Genomic DNA, 6934 nt, shown 5'->3' with positions numbered 1-6934 from the left:
ATTCGGGATCTGGAAATCGCATGTTTTGTACCAAGTGTATCTTTAGAAAGCAAAGCCAATTGTTCGTGTAACATTTTTTGTTCTGCGGTTTTAGAAGCGCGCCGAGGTGAATTTTTTTGTTTGATGCGGGTTCGTGTTTGTGGTCCCGTTACTCGAGCCGTCTAGTTTTGTATCCGTGATCGTGAATTGATGACTTGTTTGATCTTTATCGTTAGGAATATGGATAAGTAATAAGTAGGATCGAACTCACTGTTAATATGCGGACTGTTCGTTTCTTCGTATTATCACCAATCAGGTCTCGCGCCTGTATATGTATTGTAGTTCGGTCTCGTGTTGTTTATATGACGTCGTCGCGTATTTTAAGGTGGACTGAATAATAACTGAGCGTATGGCATGTGGAGCAATAGGTAAGCACTGTCTAAAATCTACTCCTAATAAAAGTACCTTCACTCCAAAGGGAATATTATTATTCATCAACGCAATGCCAATTGTCCGCGTATTTTAAGGTGGACTGAACAATAGCTGAGTGCATTGTAAGTGGAGTAATAGTTAAGCACTGTCTAAAATCTCCTCCTAATAAAAGTACCTTTCCCGCAAAGGGAATATTATTATTCATCAATGTTTGTATAAGTTTATCAATGGTGTTGGGTAAGTGACTGGATGCCATTGTACATTCATCTATAATTAATAGTGTGGCAAGATGGATGTCACGTGCATTGTTACTGTGCATTGTCATAGTGGATACCGATGTTTCTGTGATTGGGACCGGTATTTGGAATAAGGAGTGACATGTGTTTTTGGAGCCGAGACATTTTTTCTTCCGCGGTTTCAGAAGCGCTTTGTAGGTGCCGACGTGATTTGTGCATATTTGCGTTCTTGATTTGTTTCAGGGTGCACTGTTCCAATGCGATGTAATATTTGTCCACATGTGCGAAAGCAGTATGGGTCATTGCCTTTTGGTGACCTGATTTTTACTCCGGTAGATGCAAAATCAAATGAACTATTGTAGGATGTAATGCAGATGCACCGCCGTGTATTTTGTTGTTTCATGCAGGTTCGTGTGTTTGGTCCCGTTATCCGAGCCGAATCGTTTTGTACCCGTGAGCGTGTATTCATGACTTGTTTGTTCCTCAGCATGCGAAATATGGATAAGTAATAAGGAGGATCGCACTCACTGTTAATATGGAGCCTTTTCTGCAGTTGAACGGTTAATAGTGCTTTATTGTAAGGAGATCCACCTATGCTGCCTAGTGTGAAGGTGTTGAGATGACGTATGTTTAATATGGACGGTTCCTTTAGAAATGGGGCTTTGGGTGTCACTTCTTATTGATGTTAGTGTGTTTGTGGGTCTGATTCGTCGTTGTTGTGAACGTTTCGTGTGCCATGTCTCGTCTCTAATGGGCCTGGCGTGGCGGTCACGGCTTCTTTTTTTTGGTGCGTTAGGAGCTTGTTAAATCCTCCTGTTTGTGTGGGTCCCGTTTCGTGTGCAATGGGATTCGTGCGGCGCTATTTGTTTTTGCGTCGTCTGAGCGGGGTGGGGGTTGGTGGGGCGCGAGTGTCTTCTTTCTTTTTGTGTGCCAGGGGCTTGTTGAATCCTCCTCTTTGTGTGTGTCCCGTCCGTTGCTTGTAGGGTGGGTGGGGTGGTTTTGGGTTCTTTTTTTTTTGTGTGCCAGGGGCTTGTTGAATCGTCCTCTTTGTGTGTGTCCCGTCCGGTGCCTGTAGGGGGGGGGGGCTTGCAGGTGGGCGCGAGCGGCTTCTTTTTTTTTTGTGTGCTAGTTTCGTGTGCAATGGGTTTCGTGCGGCGCTGTGCGGCGCCTGCGTTTGACTCCATTTTTCTGTGCTGACTCCTTTTTTCTGTGGTCGCAGGGCTTCATTTCTTTGACTCCTTTTTTCTGTGCTCACTCCTTTTTTTCTGTGCTCGCGGCCGCCTCTCGCGGAGCCTCATTTCTTGGGGCGCCTGCGCAGTACGTCTTTTTGCGGCTACGGCCCATGGCCGGATGTCCCTGCGTCCATCCAGTTTAGCATTCTCGGTTAGTAATATGGATATTTTGATAAAGTCCATGTGTTATCTTTTAAAAATATAGCTGAATACTGTAATGAGAAAATCCGGTCCTGAGCGTCTGTCTGTTGAGTTAAAAGGGGTGACAGTGACCCCTAGCGTCTTTACACTTCATTCCAGTCCCTGGTAACAAAACCAAAAATATTGTATATCAAGAGGCCCTTGGATATGAAAACTATCAATATGACTTCCCAATACAAATTATTATATATAGTATAACACAAAAGCCAGCTTTTTGTTTTTTAAACTATAAAATATATGCTTCAATTTAGAACACAATTAATGTGACAAATGAATATATACCGTGATTGTGGAGAAAAACATGATAAATACCAAACTTATCGAAATTACATTCAATGTGTTTGACATCCTTTATGTTGAATAGGTTTACTTTGACTGAATTCATGGTAGGATCTATTATGAAAAATTTTCAAATACTTGACTTTATGGGTTGACACATGGCACATTTAAATCACCTTCATAATTTGTTATGTCATTGTGAATTGTGACAAATGTGAACCCCCTGGCAGTCCAAAGCACCACCTGGGATTTTTTCCTTCCAGGCTGGCTTCCTGTAAAACAATATTCCGAGGTCCTTTTGCCCTTGATCCATTTTCCATGTCCCTCCAAAGTATTTGAATCTACTTGAACAAAAGGATCAATCATTTCAGTATGAAGTTAGCTGTCAGGCCTGGTGACAATTACCGACAAAGTGAGCCTGTGCTGTATTGTAACAGACAGGGCAGCTACTTATTCCTTCCACTGAGATCTTGAGCTTTGTTTTCATATGACTAGATAATCTTATTATGTGCCAGCTTCTTCATTTTTCTTACTCATATTATGCATCTGAGTCTTTATGAATAAGAATAATGCCTTACTATGGGCTTTTTCTTCCAACCAAGTCTATTAAAATAACAGTAAATGGAGTCCTGGCTCAATATTTCCGATGTTACATCACTCTACATAATTTTCACATTTATCAGGTAGCCAAGAGGCTGTCAAAGGAGATGGGATGAGATGTTTCTGGATTCACCTTCTGTGCTAACGGCACAAACCCTGCAGCAAGTAACATGTCGTGTTCAGGGTTTTAGGAAAATGGAAAATTATTCAAGAATATAAAATACCTGTAACAGTAGGGGGCGCTATTGCTCCCTTGAACCCTCAGGTACCACGCCAAACACCAGGTAAATGTGTAATACTTGTTATTTTTATTATAACAATGTGCACAAAGCACCATCCACTCCACACTACACATACAATAATCAATAATCAAATAATCCAACACCAATCCTCCTCTCCCAGCCACCCTTCCTCCCAGCTCAGCTCACTCGTCTGGGGTTTCCCACAGTCCTTTATAGTCCATGACCCGGAAGTGTTTCACCCTTCTGTCCATGTGACTTGGAACACCCCCGGGTCATATAAAAACTCTTCTTCTTCACACTGGAAGTACGTCGTTTCCCCTGTCGCGGTTATTAAGACGCACTTCCGGGTTATAGGGCACGTGTAAGTCCTTGAGCCTCCCTGCAGCACCCTCTGGTGGGCCCCACGGTGTCCAGCAGGGTCGGGAATAAAAACTCCATTGTCCATGATTCCCTGCTGGTCTTCGGGGAACTCCCATGCTACAGGGAGGGCTCCATCTAGTGGCCTGGGGGTATTGGCCGGGATGAACAGCCAGCCATCTCCCACATACCGAATGAAGGAGAATTCCCTTCAGCCCATAATGACTTGAATATTACAAGGGTTGTGAACCACCGGGGCATGTACAGCCACCCTAACCCGACACAGACAGGCATAGACATGAGTTTGCCACACAACACATGTTTGTTCACGTGGGAAATGCTTTTCTTACACCCCACAGCAGCACACCACAAATAAACAGCACCAAAGCCCAGTCCTTTTCTTCTCTTCTCTTTTCTTTCTGTCTCTCTTCTCTGAGTAGTGGCGGCTGGTTCCTTTTATAGGACATCTGGATGGACTCCAGTTGTCCAACAAGCTTCTCCCGGCAGCACTTTTGGGTGTGGCGGAAATGCTGTTAAATAGGGCTCGGCATAGGTCCAGGTAGGAACGATGGAGAGAGGCATGGCTGAGATATCTCTGACCTGTTGGCCAGTTCCCTGAGAAGTCATAAAGGGTAGCCAATATAAACTGACAAATAACCCAAAAAGTTCTTCAGTGCATATTTGCAGTATTGTCCCCCTTAAAACAAAAATGGAAACTAAAATACAGTTCACAGTAACTTGCACTAGTGACTGTGGTACCCCTTGGCATGCAGTGTTCGATGATAACACGGGTGCATGAGTGGCTGCGAGGACGAGACAAAACCTTTTATTCTGCCGACACTTCCAGGCAGGTGGCACAAGTGCATTGAGAAGGGTGGAGATGACACTGAGGAATGACAGCATCAGTTTTGTTAAAGTTCGTTCCACTTTCTAATAAAACCCATTTTCTAACTTTAGCTTGACTCCCCCTCATGTTAGGCCCACAGGTCATCATTTAGCTGGTTTGCCTGCAATTCCCTATTTGATCAAAGATGTCACCATTTCCCAGTTTCTCAGAAATGTTGCGTACGTATGGGTCAGAGTTGCCAAGTCTCCTGTCAAGTTTTTTTTTTTTTTCTAAATCCTGACATTTTCAAAGAATGTTACATACACACAATTTGAGCGTCTTTCTATGTGTACACAAGCTTTATAAATGAGGCTCATTGAGTCTATTCCAACAAGCACTAGGGCAAGGCAGGAACAATCCATGGATGTGGCGCCCGCTCATCGCAGGGTGGACACAAAGACACACTGACACACTCTATAGGGCCAGTTTAGCAATGCCAGTTCACCAAACCTGCATGTCTTTGGACGGTGGGAGGAAAATGACCCTGAGGGAACATGCAAACTCCATGTAGGGAGCTCCTGGGATGTCTCCTTTCTGCGAGACAGCATCGCTGACACTGCCATTCAGAGAGGTGCACATTGAGCCCGTGACGGGTCTGGAGGCCTTGTGCAGCTCCTTAGTCATTCGCCCACACTGCCTGTCTGCCCTTTAAGCAGCAAATAAAAAAACACAATGGCTGCAGTGTCTCCAAGTTTATAAGGTGTCAGGGCTCAGGCTTTGCTTAGCACAAGACGCCTATTTTATAAAGGTCATGGCCGTTCCCTTTTCCCAGTTATTTTTTACAGTTACCATCACAGATCAGGCCTGTGTTTGGGTTTATGGCTATTAGATGTCAACTTTCTGGCTGCTGTACACAGTAACAAAAAAAAATGTTTTGACTGTAGTCACGTAAAAAAAAAAACAACCCAGCAACTTTTATTTAGATGGAAAATTAAACATAGGAGTGGAGGCCGTAATTTAGAAGACATTTACAACCTGCTACTCGGTGGTGTTTATTTAGAGAGTAAAGAAGTAAAGAAGCACACGACCCCATGTCTGGGCCAAAAGCAGATAACATGGCAGGCAGCACTGCGTCATTTTGAAATATGGACGGAGTGGTGGCTCTGAGGCTAGGGATCTGCACTGGCAATCGGAAGGTTGCCGGCTCGAATCCCGTAAATGCCAAAAGGGACTCTGCTCTGTTGGGCCCTTCAGCAAGGCCCTTAACCTGCAATTGCTGAGCGCTTTGAGTAGTGAGAAAGTGCTATATAAATGCAAATAAATAAAAAAAAATATATGCTATGGAGTCTTTCTTCCCCTTACACGTGATTCAACAAATGATTTCCAGCATTTCTAACCACCTCATTGTTGAAAACACTGTGATGGGCCGCAACGGCCATTACCCAGCCGGGACACCAATGGAATGGAAGGACCGGGGGAGAGAGAAAAGATCGCTGAGGCAATACCTCCCCTGAGATGCTAGAGGGCAGCCCTCCTGGGCAGCTGTGGCACCACAGATTCACGCAGTGCACGCTGGGAGCTGGAGTTTTGGACAGCCCTGTTGGATTATGTGGGGGCCGCCAGGAGAAGCTGCAGAGCCCTGTAATGGACTTCCACCACTCCTGGGAGTGATTCAAGGTAATCCTGATGAGCCACCTGGAGCGCTCCCATGTGCTGAATAAAAGGAGCAGCCTCACTCCACGCCAGTGACGTGCGGTGAGGTTCATGGCTGGTGACTCCTTCAGAGTCACAGTTATAAATATATGAACCCCAAAGAGTAGCTTATTGACTATTCAACTGGCAGCCTGCACATTGACTACTGGTTATGTTTCATATCTCATCAGCATTTCTTTACACACATACAGAAGGTAAGGTTCATATTTGGCTAAGAAAGAACGTTACATTTATAGCGGCGAGAGAGAGCAGAGAGAGCGCATTTGCTCCTCACACTCCATGTGTTCTAAATTTGCCGTTGCAATTCCACAATTCACACTCATTCAGTACAAATGAAATTATAGAGTGGTGTACAAAAAAAAAATAATTTCAATTTTGACCTTAATTGAAATATTTCGTTTTTAAAAGCTTTTATTTAATTCAGATGTTTTAATCAATTTTAATACAGACTGTTCAACAAAAGGATAACCAGAAAAACAAAAGAATATTTTATTTAAGGTCAAAATTTAGCTTTTAAATATTGGATTGTTTTTTTTTTTTAGTCTGATCCCATTAATTTATAAAATTGAAAACCGTTTATGGTCTTACCTTTATTTGTAAATGAAGCCCATGCGCCTGTCCTTCTCCACGAAAATCTCCGGCACTTTCTTGTAAAAGTCCTCCTTATTTTTCTTTAGTTTTAAAAATCTTAATCTTCCATTTTGGCAGTCAGTTGGAACAAAAAATAACAATAAACGGCCCGCTGCACTGCACTTGACTTTCTGATGTTGCTAACTTATTGGCGCCTCTGCGTAGAAGAACAGCAGCGACGAGCACCTGTTGGGCTCACATGCACCC

The sequence above is a fragment of the Erpetoichthys calabaricus genome, chromosome 15 (assembly GCF_900747795.2).
Source record: "Erpetoichthys calabaricus chromosome 15, fErpCal1.3, whole genome shotgun sequence".
NCBI lineage: Eukaryota > Metazoa > Chordata > Cladistia > Polypteriformes > Polypteridae > Erpetoichthys > Erpetoichthys calabaricus.
This window is presented reverse-complemented; position numbering follows the sequence as displayed.